The 12,775-nt window shown below is 45.4% G+C and overlaps 1 long non-coding RNA gene across 1 annotated transcript; it reads left to right on the top strand.

Annotated features, from left to right (window-relative positions):
- The first annotated feature begins 4,020 nt into the window (after positions 1-4,020).
- On the top strand, positions 4,021-9,482 carry LOC125615547. The gene is made up of 2 exons (XR_007346157.1): positions 4,021-4,400; positions 7,582-9,482. It is a non-coding gene; the product is annotated as an uncharacterized LOC125615547 (long non-coding RNA).
- Positions 9,483-12,775: the final 3,293 nt, after the last annotated feature.

The following is a 12,775-nucleotide window of genomic DNA, read 5'->3' as shown; positions in this document are numbered from 1 at the left end:
GCAAATCTTCCAGTGTATCAAGGAAAATACCAATGTCCTCAGCAGTCAGTCAAGGAACATTTTTCACCCTAAATATGGCCACCAACATGGACTGCTCTAGTGGACGTCATAACCTACTTTTTAAAAGAAATATACCTTGCATATAGATAAAAAATACTTTTGACACCGTGGACACACAGTAATCCCCTCTTACCCACGTGAGATGCTTTCCAAACCCCCAATGGATGTGTGAAATACACAAATAGTACCAATCCCTATATACACTGTGTTTTTTTGCTATACATACAAACCCATGATAAAGGATTAACAATAACTAGTAATAAAATAGAACAATTACAATAATTTACTACAATAAAAATTATTTGCATGTAGTCTCTCTTCTGTCTTAAAATGTCTTATTGTACTGTACTCACATATGATATTTTTCTTTCCTTATTAAATGAAGAACTCAGTTTTCACATAATGGAAGCACTTTACAGCTTCTGTTTGGCATATTCAAATTGCCAATGTCACCACTGTGGGTTTGGGGGCCATCATTAGGTAAAATAAGGGTTACTTGCATACAAGAACTGTGATACTGTGACAGCTTATCTTGATAATCAAGAAGACTACTGCTTTTCTACCAAGCAGGCAGTATATACAGGGTAGATACACTGGATGTACCATGCAGGATGAAGCAGGATGATACATGGTTTCATCAGGCTACTCAGAACAATGTACAATTTAAAACTTACAAATTCTTTATTTCTGGAATTTTCCATTTAATATTTTAGGACTGCAGATGACCAGGAGTAACTGAAACTATAGAAACAAAACCATAAAATAAGAGGGGAATGCTGCGTTATCAAACTCACTCTTAAGTCTGATCATAGATCAGCACAAACTGAAATGTTGACCCTGAAGTAATAAAATAATAAGGAATTGAAAGGCAACAAATTCAAGGCAAGTAAGGTTCTGTTTGTGTATTTCAAAGACAGGCAGATCTAGTTGTATTAGCCACTTTTGAAGTTTGTCAGGGTTGAAAAAATGGTGGCCAAAATCCAGGAAGACTTTCTACTTCCAGACCCAGAGCAGTTAATATTTTTATCTCTAGGATCAAGGTTCACACAATATAAAAGTTTCCCTAAAACAGAAACACAAGCATCACTGACGTAGACAGATGCATTTCTCATCTTGCCTGCTTTGTAACTTCACTATCTGCCATACTGCTGGGCTTGGATATCCATACCTCTCATCTGGCAGTTTCATTTCTAGGAACTCGTCCTAGGGAAATAATCAGCAAGATTCACAAATATTTATCTACAAAGATGCTCATCATGCTTTTTTTTTTTGTATTAGTGAAACACTGAAAACAATCCTAATGTCCTACTGTAGGAGACTGAATAAATAAAGTGTGGTGTAGCCATAGGACAATACATTATAAAGCCATTAAAAATCACAGCATAGAAGGACATCCAATTGTGTGGGGAAATAATCACAGCATATTTCACAGCATATTGTTAAATGAAAAGGACCGTTTGCAAAACAGTTCACAATCATTCCTGGTAACCACGGGAGACTGATTCCAAGACCCCTGAAGATACAAAAGCCATGGATGCGCAAGTTCTCTATGTGAAATGGCATAGTACACGCACAGAGGCCATGCACATGTCTCCTGTGCTTTAAACTGTCTCTAGATTGCTCTGCTTAACAGAGTGTAAAGGCTTATGCAAATACTTTTTATACTAAATTGTTGAGGGAATAATGACAAGAAAAAAAACCTGAACATGCTCAGTACCAACACAATTTTCCCCCCAATTTTTTTTTTGTTTGTTTCTTATTTTTTTGGTAGTGCTGGGATTGAACCCAGGGCCTTGTGGCTGTGAGGTAAGCACAACTGAGCTATATCCCCAGCCCCTACCCTCATTTTTGATCTGAGGTTACAGATACAGAAAGATGACTGTGAACTGGTGTTCTGCTGTTGATTTTAAATACCTAGGGATGCATAGAAAATGTTCTGGAATGATACAGAGCAATGTTTTAACAGTGGATATCACTAGTGACATTAGGGATGACTTTTATTTTCATCTCTGAGCCCTTCTCTATTGTATACATTTCCTACAATGAACATGTGTTGTTGTTTTTTTTTTAATTATGCTATTCTAAAAGCAGTTACCTGGTATGGGTACTCTGATCCGGAACATGGTGCACATGGTACACACTCGGTTCCCCCTCTGCAGAGACCCCTCCCCCAGTGTCCTCTAATCCCTGCTGGACCATGTGATGTCTGTTTGCTGTACCCCCTGACACAAACATGCTCCACCGATGGCTGTCTGGGTCTTGTTTATATTCATAGCTCCAACAATAAAAAGTCATGAAGCAACCCTAAACTTTCTCAAAGATCCAGAAAACAGTAACCCAGACAAATCCTGAAGTCTATGCCCACACAAAACACTTCCCTCCCTTCTCTCATCTGGTCTGGTGCACAAAGTAGTCACCGAGGTTCAAACATCATAGCTTACTCAACGTGAAGGCTCCAACTACAGCTGTCTTAATTGACAGTGCATTTAGTATTTTACTATCCGCCCTACAAGCATGCTGCCCAGACTTAAATGAACAGTCGATTAAATGTGGTAACAGTAATCGTTTCAATAAAACGCTGTCCATTGTGGATCCATTGTTCGGAACATACTTTGGATCATCACACCATCTCAAAGGGAAAAATCAACTCTTTTCTATCTTCCTCCAGGAAAGCGTTTCTCTTGATTCATGAAGGAACTGCCCTCATCCCTGGGATTCCCGTTTTCCTTTACAGGGGAGCAGGGGGAAAGAGAGGGTGATGCTGACCACCACCTGAGCACTTGATAGGCTTGGGATGTGAAGTCGCCATCGACACACACCTTGGGAGATGCGTGTGATCTAACTGGAGTCCTGGCAACCAAGATCTTCCCTGCAACGCCTGCACATAACCCCCTCTGGCACATCACTAGGGACGGTGCAACTTAGTCTAGACTTGGGATTTTTCTGGTTCCAGTATGTCCAGCCAATCGATAGGCATTAATCATTCCACGCTTATTGTTAACATGATTCAGCCTCATGAGTCATTGGCATCACACATGGGGAAGTCTGTTGTGACTGGAGATGGGCAAAAGAGTTAAAGGAATCAAGAAACGAGCTTTGCGCGAAGGTGCAGAACGTTCCAGCGATGGGCCCTAAGAACACGGTGGTGAGGCAGAGAACAGACGCCACCTTGCGAGCCACGGGTGGACGGCGCCTTCCCCCATCGTCTGCCTGGCTCATTTAGCATTCAGCACATGTTGCTTTAAATTGCAATTATTTTTCCAGAATAGATGCCTTATCTTTCCCAACTTTGGCATAAACTGCAGAAGGGCAGGGTTGCTTTGGCTTGGGTCTCCGGCACCTGACTCCCAGCGGCAGAGAGTTAGCCAGTCGGGAGTGAGAATGAGTGGGATGATTTATTGTCTTCCTGATGATTGTTTTGGTGCTTCTAGCAACATCTGCCCCGCAGACCAAATCAAGGTAAAACTTTGAGAGGTGCCGTCAAGCTCGACTGCCCAGCGAAACTTCCTTGGCCTGCTCATCACTGCAAAACAGCCTCTCTCACTCTTACGAGGTTCCCCCTCCTTCCTGTTCTCAGCTAGAAATACCATGAGAACAGACTGTCTCACAGTGTTTTCAGATTTCCACTTCTAGTCCCTGCCAAAAGCAGGAAGTGCAGAAGTGGGCGATAATTCTTTTTTTTTTTTTCTTTTTAGAACACTTTATTAAAGAGTTTGGGTTGTTACTTGTTTTTCCCCCTGAACCTCATTAGAATTAATTTGAGCAATACTTTGAATTTACATAATGATTTTCTTACAAGGCACATAAAGAGCTTTATTTATCAACGTCATTTCCCTGTAAGATAAGGGAGGAAAAGGTGCGGAGGTACTGAACCTTAGAGACTGGGGGCCCCCAGAGAGTTTCCACTCTAGCATTTTTTTTTTAACAGATAAGAAAATTGCTGCAGGAGCTATCTGACAGGCTATTCCTTGCTCTGTACTAGCACTTTCCCTTAGCCCTGGTGCAACAGAGTCTAGCTCTTGTCCTACACCGAGATGACCCTTCCCTCCCACCAACACCCCTCCCCGATCTATTCTGCCCTCTCTGCTTTCGGTTCCTTGTCCATAAGGAACCTTTCATTCTGCGAAGATCTAAAGCAGTTAAGCATCATTAAAAGACCAGGACCCACCGCATCTGACTGTACCATTGCAACTGGAGGGAGACAGCAAAACATGAATGAGCAGGAGCAAGAAGCTGAAGGAAGTGAATCTGTCTTGGGCAGAGCGACTCATTTCCCTGCGATGTACCTGCCACTCAGCACCAGGCAGCTCGGGGCTTTTCTGTGGTTCCACTTCCTTGAGGTAATTATTGTGCCCTATCTGGCTCTAAAACGATCCCCGTGTGTTCGTCCATTTTCTGTGATTATAATAAAATACCTGAGACTGGGTAATTTATAAAGAGTAGAAGTTTATTTGCTCATAGGCCTGGAGGCTGTTAAGTTCAAGAGCAGGGTGCCAGCATCTGCTCAGCATCTGGTGAGGGCCTTCTGGCTGCTTCTTAACATAAGGGAGGGTGTCATCTGCCGAGACAGAGCAAGTATGCTTGCTGGGTCTCTCTTTCTCTTGTAAATCCAGGAAAGCCATCCTGGGGTCTCACCCACGGAGACCTCAGCTGATCCTAACCACCTCTCACAGCTCCACCTCCAAATATTGTCAACATAAAAGTCTGAAGATTAAAATTCCAAGACATGAAATTTGGGGAAAACATTCAAACCACAGCACCCTGTATCCTCCAAGAGTGCCTGAGGGGGTGGGGCCCGGATGAACCGGTGCAGAAGTCAATCCTAGGCCTTCTAGTGTCTGTGAACTGAAGTGTGGTGCCCCCCACCCCAAATTCATACACAGAAACCCTGAGCCCAGCGAAGCTGCATTTGGAGACAGGGTTGTTAGGAAGTAGTTAAGGTTAAATGAGGTCATAAGGATAGGTAGGACCCTAATCCAATAGGGCAGGTGGCATTAAAAGAAAAGGGAGAGAGAGATCATGCTCCCTTTGTGCACCCAGAAGAAAGATGGCAAGCTTCCATAGGCCAGGGGACCCCCAGACACCGCATGGGCCAGCATCTTGGCCTTGAACTTGCCTGCTTCAGAAACTCTGAGAAATAAATGATGTTCTTTAAGCTACCCAGACTGTGATATTGAGTGACAGCAGATCTGGCAGACCAATGCACAGACCTCTGATAAAAGCCAGACCCGGGGTCTTCCCTATGGCCTGCTACAGCCTCGTGGCCATCCATCCCACACTGCCCAGATGCACCTTGTGGGTCTAATGGTTTCTTACATCTGTCAGCCTGCACCTCCAGCAGCAGATCTAAGCTGAATTGTCATAGGACTGAAACTGGGTGGCAGCACAGTTCAAGGTCACGGGACAGGCAGATTGCCACTCATTAGGATTCACTCAGGATCATGTTCACTTCCTCTGACAAAGGTAGATTTACTCCAAAGCTTAAGTTTAGGCTTCAGAGGACTACTCATGCAGGGCCTCTTGCTAAGCCCTGCATCTAACTTTGCACTCAATTTGCAGTAAACATTTCAAATAGAGGCCCTGCAGAATTCCTTGTGCCTCTCACCCCTGCATCCAACAAGTATCTATTGTTGCACGTCTTATGCCAGCCACTGAGCAGGCGGCGGGGAGATGGGCATCTCAGCACAGGTAATTGAGGGTCAGAGTAAGCAGATGTGCAGAATTTAAGTAAAAACAACCCAAACATATCGTAGTGGGGGCGAGAGGAGAGGAGTTTGTCATCTCGCAAGGCCTTAGGAGACACGGCATGATCCAGTTTGCCCCTTCATGCCCCCAAAGGCTCTGACAACAGACATTTTCAACTGAGGGAACAACTGCTAGATTTCCGGTAAAGTACTCTGCAGTTTGCACGCGCATCTCTTACAGCATCCAGGTGGCAGGAGCATTATCTCCTTTTAATGAGAATACAGAAGCTCAAAGAAGTTCAATAATGTGCTCAAGGTGGAGCTATGCTGACATCCAAGACCACCAAGTGCAAAGCCCGGGAAGCTTGTAGTTTGCCAGACCTTCTGCCCATGAGCCCTGGCTGAGCTGGGCTGGGAGTGAGGAAGGAGGGGTGGAGAGGGGGTGGGGACAGGGACGCTCAGCCTCCTGAATGATGACAGCTGCAATGGCTTAAATGGCATTCTTGCCTGGCTGCTACCTAGGACCCGATTTCAAAGGTACCACGGTACATGGTGGCAGAGTGTGTGCAGGGCTGTGGACTCACCCCACTCTGAGTGCTGTGTCCTCTGGCTCTCAAAGGGCTTTGAGTACCTGAATCCCACCCCCGACACCCCCAGCTATCGGTTCCTCTTTGGACTTCTAATGCTATGAGGAAAAGAAATCATTCACATTTTGAAAATTTTGGAACTGAGTTAATTATACTCGGCTACCAAATCTTCACCCTGCATAGCCCTTATGTAAGTTCCTCATGGAGCTTTCCTTATTCAGGGAAAGGAGTAGACGTATTTATGTGTGTGTGTGTGTACATACACGTATGTGTGTGTGCATATATATGTCACAGCGCTCCCTCTCCTTTGGCTACGAGGGTAACAAGGAGCATAGTATGACATACTGTTTTTTCTCCTTTTATCTTCTGAAAAGACCAACCAGAAATCCAATGTTAAAAAAGCTAATGTGATACTAAGTTTGCAAATTTAAACTAGGAGTTCTACAGTCAGACAAGCAAAAGTTTCCATAGCAACATTAGCTCTCATCTTTAGGATTTTCAGTCCTATTAAAGCCATTAAAATCGTACTTTTATATATACCAGCGTACATGCCGTGTGGTTGAATTCTGGGTTGAGGCTTACTTTTCACATTTTAATTATAAACGGTGCCTATTATGGGTCCGTCCGTGTGTTTCATGAGAGCACCTTTGCTAAGTGGATGGTATTAGGCAGCAGGTTGATTTCTTTTGTTCTTCCCTCAGTCTTGGCCTCATTTATGTTCCATTTCCTCAGCACTCTGGATGCTAAAGGTGGCAAGGACACTGATGTCGGGCTGCCATGAACTACACAAGGATCCCACCTTGCTAGGATTACGGTGCCACCCCCAGGTAGACTACAAACCAGTTTCACTGAGGGGCGAGCTCGGGAGGGCGGGGCAGAGACGAAGCAAACGTTCTCCCAGAGTCTCCATCCACCAACACATTTACCTGGGGACCACCGCCCCCCACCTCCAGTGGGTATCCTAACACTGTTACACCTCCAAAGGAAACTACTGGCTTTGACAGTGGCCACAGACAGAGGCAGCTACAGGAAGTGTGTAAGTGTGTGTGTGTGTGTGTGTGTGTGTTTCCTCAATTAAGTCCTAGTGGAGGACCTAGTAAAATCCTGGGTCAGCTGAAAAGGGTAGCTGTACTCAATATTTTTCGAGTCCTCCGTACACCCCCCAATCAACAATTCATGGGTGGGGGTGCTAATAACTAGATTCTCGCTAGCTATGTGGATGAAGTCTTTTTTTTTTCTTCCCAAAAAAGGGTGAAGCAGATGGGGACAGCAAGAATGCTGGAAGATTTTGGAGAGTCCCCCCCATGTGCCAAGGTGTTGGACATTTGTGGATCTCTGGAGCCAGCCCGGGGGGAGGGGAAAGAAATACTTCTTGAACGCGCTGCTCTGCTCGTCTGAAATAGCATCTCGGTGCCCTAGACATGCAGAAACCCTGAATGAAACACACGAGTGGAAGTGGCAGAAGGCTTAAAGTAAAGCCAGCCTGCAGTGATCAGAGCTATTTTTAGGTTTCTAATGAAGAAAGCAGCTGTATTCAGAAAGGCTGTCACCCACTGCCTGTGAGACCAATTTGCTCTGTTCCGGGGTTCCAGCGTTCATCCGCTGTAAACACCTCCTCTGGGACCCTCGGAAAGGGACCCCAAACAGTAATTACTGTGGGTTTGGGGTGATCTATATTATTTATTTATTTATTAGGAGTTTAGAGAAGGATCTTGGTTAACAGACCTATTAGAATCAGGAAATAATATGCTAAATAATAAGCCATTCTGGAGCCAGCCTGGTCCCCTACAAAGCAGCTGTGTGATCCTGGAGGAGCTCACGACCAACTCCAGCCTGCTCTTGCTGTGACCTTCGAGGCTGTCTCCGGGTCTCTTTTATTCTCTTTCAGCCAAACCGAGAAGCAAGAATATAGAAGCCCGAAGACAACATTCCCCGGGAACAGAAAGGCAAGCACAGAAGTGTGACCCACTTTTAGAAACAAGAGCGAGTGAAAGAGGATGATTCACTGTTGTGTGCAGAGGCACCGAAAAGTCTAGGTGTGTGAGTGAGAAAGCTGTCACCCTCTCCTGGCAAAAGGAGCTTTGGCGGCCCGGCCCCCTCCCGGGGCTCGCATTCCCTGTCCTCGCATGTCACCACGCGATGACGCTGACACCCCAACCACGCACAGGTTTTGTCAAACACAGCGGAACCCGGACACGACCTCCCCGAAGCTGCTCTGACTGTTGAGTCGAGCAGGCCCTCCCATCTCCAAATGTTAACTCGTCATCCTCCATGTCCCCAGAACTCGTGACAGTGGGAGAGCTCTGCAAATGTGGGTCACCGATCACACCCAGAGCTGTCTCAGAAAAATGCAAAGGAGGATGGCCAACGGGGAATTGAAGAGACGGCGGCAAGTGGCAATCAAGGTGGGGGCCTGCGCACCCAGAGGCACCTCACGGTGCAAAGGCACCTGGGTGGGGCCACGGGGGACCTCAGTGTGGGCTCCCAAGTTCAGCCCACCTGAAAGGAGTTTGGAAATCTCTTCTAGGTTGAAAAAAGAAAGGCGGAGGGGGAAGCTTGAGGAAGTAAACAAGAAGCAACAATATCATCCATCTGTCCCAAGAGGTGGCACCCAAGGCTGGCCCTCCCCTCCTGGAAAACTTGCCTTCTTCTTAAACTTGGACTCCAGAGATTAGATAAGACCTTCCTAAAGCTGCCATGTTCCTGAGCAAGCACTCTCGCTTGGAAATTCTTCCCCTGGCCCATGATGGTCCTCAGCCCTGCACTCCAGACTCCGCCGGGAGCTTTGTGATAATACTGATGGCCAGGTCCAAGCTCAGCCCAAGTCAGACGTCTGAGGGGTAAGACTGCAGCTGCACTATTTTTCTCCAGCTGTCTTCAGCAGCCCAACTTGAATTCCTCCTTGTTTCCTCCTCACAGGGGCTCAGAGCAGTCACTTAGGCCCTTCACATCCCAGGGCTCCGCCTCCCTGCCCTTCACAGGGGCTCCCAGCCACAGGTGACGGCTGAGGCCTGGACATGTGTACGTCCAAATGGAAATGCACAGAAGGCAGAACATGTTCACAGGGCACCTAAGATTTAGTACAGACCTAAATTAAAAAAAAAAAAAAAAAGAGGAAAAGAAGGTAAAGTAGAGCGCCTACAGAATGGGAGCAAAGTTTTACCACATGCACATCAGATAGAACATTAATCTCTAGGATCTATAAAGAACTCAAAAAACTTAACACCAAAAAAAACCCAAATAATGCGATCAATAAATGGGCCAAGGAACTGAACAGACACTTCTCAGAAGGTGATATACAATCAACCAACAAATATATGAAAAAATGTTCATCATCTCTAGCGATTAGAGAAATGCAAATCAAAACTACTCTAAGATTCCATCTCACTCCAGTCAGAATGGCAGCTATTATGAAGACAAAACAGAAATGTTGGCGAGGATGTAGGGGAAAAGGCCACTGATACACTGCTGGTGGGACTGCAAATTGGTGCAGCCAATATGGAAAGCAGTATGGAGATTCCTTGGAAATCTGGGAATGGAACCACCATTTGACCCAGCTATCCCGCTCCTTGGTCTATACCCAAAGGACTTAAAACCAGCACACTACAGGGACACAGCCACATCAATGTTTTTAGCAGCACAATTCACAACAGCTAAACTGTGGAACCAACCTAGCTGCCCTTCATTAGATGAATGGATAGGGAAACCTTGGTATATATACACAATGGAATATTATTCAGCATTAAAGAGAATAAAATCATGGCCTTTGCAAGTAAATGGATGGAGTTGGAGAATATAATGCTAAGTAAACCAATCCCCAAAAACCAAATGCCTAATGTTTTCTTTGATATGAGGATGCTGACTCATAATGGCGAAGGTGGGGGACATGGGAGGAATGGAGGAACTTTAGATAGGGCAAAGGGAAGGGAGGGGTATGGGGGTAGGAAAGACAGTGGAATGAGATGGACATCATTACCTTGAGTACATGTAGGAAGACATGAATGCTGTGACTCTATGTTGTGTACGAGGGATATGAAAAAATCATGCTCTATGTGTATAATATGAATTGAAATCCATTCTGCTGTCATATATAACAAATTAGAATAAATTTAAAAAATCAGAGATGTTGTACTAAATAAGTTGTATTATTAAAATTAATTTCACCCATTTCTTTCTGCTTTGCTCACTGTGGCTTCTAGAAAACTTAAAGTGTGTGCAGCTCACATTTTATTTCTTTAGACAGCTGCTGCACCATACATACTTTAAACCATTATTAATCTTCCCTGACAATCTCTCTCCACCCAGAGGAGTTCCATTTAGTTTAACTTTTTCTCCTCAATTATTTTTCCAAGACTGAGGTCTAGTATCATTGCTCTTTTCTGAACCTCTTTCATGGAGCTGCTTAGAGTAGGTGGAACACATGTGGACTTAGAATTTGCTAACCTCGTGCTGAAGTTGGGATCCTAAGTGTCTCTTGGAGGTCATATGCCATGTGCTTAGGCCCAGGGTGGTGATATTGGAAGGTGGTGGGGCAAAGTGGAAGGTCTTTAGATTTTTGAGGGCATGCCCTGGAAAAGGATGTGGGACTCTGGTCCCCTTTTCTTTTACTTCCTAGCTATAAAGTAAGTGGCTTTGCTCTACCATGCATTCTCTCTGCCTCGTCACAGGCCCAGAGTCGTGGGGACCAGCCAATCATGGACTTCCAAAACTGTGAGGTAAAATATACCCTTTTGCTTCATAAGTTGATTATCTCTGGTAGTTGTTATAGTCACAGAAAACTGACTAATGTATCTCCTATCCAAGTGGTAGTGCTACTAGGTGGGGTATTAGAAATACTAGAAAACCTCCTAAGCTCAGAAGTCCCTCTCTAACTACTTATCAGGACCTTAGAAACATTCTCCTGGAATAAGGTATTTGCTCCCAAAAGCCTTGACTTATGTTGCAATCAATGCTTGATCACTGACATCACATGTGCAAAGAGCAGCGATCTGAGACAGTGGGGTACAGAACAGGAAACATTTTTTTTTGGTCTGTGTGAGTTGTACAGATCACAAAAGGCCTATTGTGAGGAGAGGATGGGTGGGGGAGAGACATGGTTGAGAACCCATGGTTAGGTGTTCATCCAGGAGCTCAGAAGGATTGAGTATTCTTTGAGAAAATAAGAGCAAAGTGAACATTCAAGAAAGATTCTGGATTTTATGCATGAATAATAATGCCGAAAGACTGAACCCACCAAAATTTTACTTAATAACATCAGCAATATACAGCAAAGGGCCTCGTGCCCCAGAATGGGACTGCGCTGTCAGGACTGCGGGAGGATTGTTTGTAGGTCGCTCCCATCTCTGCACAGGTGTGCACGCCTCTGGGAATTCAACTCTGTTTTCCAGGAGTGTTTGAGCAGCTGGTTTTTCCCTCCGTCTTGGGTACTTGGAATTCCTTCCAGAGTGATCCTGTAAAGGGCTGGATTTTGTTTCTAACATCCCCTCTAACTGACCAGGCCACTTTTCATGCCAGTGCCCTCTTCTGAGATGCCCAGGGTCACCCTGAGGGTCATCTCAGCTTGGCCAACCTCGGGGTTCCTGGGGCTCCCTCTGTTTTCTCAATCCAGGGGCCTCAGAAAATGGGCAGCACCCAAACAGGCCTAAGGGTGGAGCCCCCAGTGGGGATGGGGTGCTCTGTGGAGTCACAGGGAACGCAGCCCTCCACTGCTGGGCTCCCTGGCTAGAGAACCTCCCATGTCACCTGTTGTCCCCTCTCCAGCTCTGTGGATGAGCCACTTGACCTCAGGGTCCCTCCACTCATCTCACTATCTGAAACCCCTGCACCTACTTGAATCCTGTGTTATTTGAACCCCTTGCAACAAGTGGAGTCTCAGTGCCCTGCCCGGCACCTGCTAGGAGAGAATAACCTTTGCCCTCTTGTATTTTTGATCATCCAATCTATCAATCAGTGTTGTGTGGCCAGGCAGCAATGAATAGAAGAAGCCTGTTCGTCAGAGTCCCAGGGAAACGGGGCTGGAGGAGCTCAGAGTTGAATCCACTCCCATCCTGACACCATTTCCCCACATCTGGCCCCCGATTCTGTTTTTGCATCTGTCTCATGGAACTGGGATTTGCCGCAGTCCGGCTGCAGCAAAAGGCTATTATTAGTAACTGTTGTCAATGTAGTACATTAATAGAGCCACCGTCAGCCCTGTTCCCCACAGTCCCTCACTGAGGCTCCATAATTGACACATCTAAGAGCAAACACATCCTGTTTTCTAGTGTAGGACACTGTCCTGTGAAAATTATTTTTTTTTGTTTCTGACTTTTCCCTGACAGTGAGTCCAGGTATTATTTATTATCTGGTTTTTCTCCCTGCCTTCAGGCATGGACCACATTTAAGCCAATTCAAACTTTGCAAGTCTTAAAAATAACTCTCTCTCTTTGCTAACCTCCTCTGGGC

This window comes from Marmota marmota, unplaced genomic scaffold (genome assembly GCF_001458135.2).
Source record: "Marmota marmota marmota unplaced genomic scaffold, marMar, whole genome shotgun sequence".
NCBI lineage: Eukaryota > Metazoa > Chordata > Mammalia > Rodentia > Sciuridae > Marmota > Marmota marmota.
Note: the sequence above shows the minus strand (reverse complement) of the source record. Positions and strands in the feature narration are given on the sequence as shown.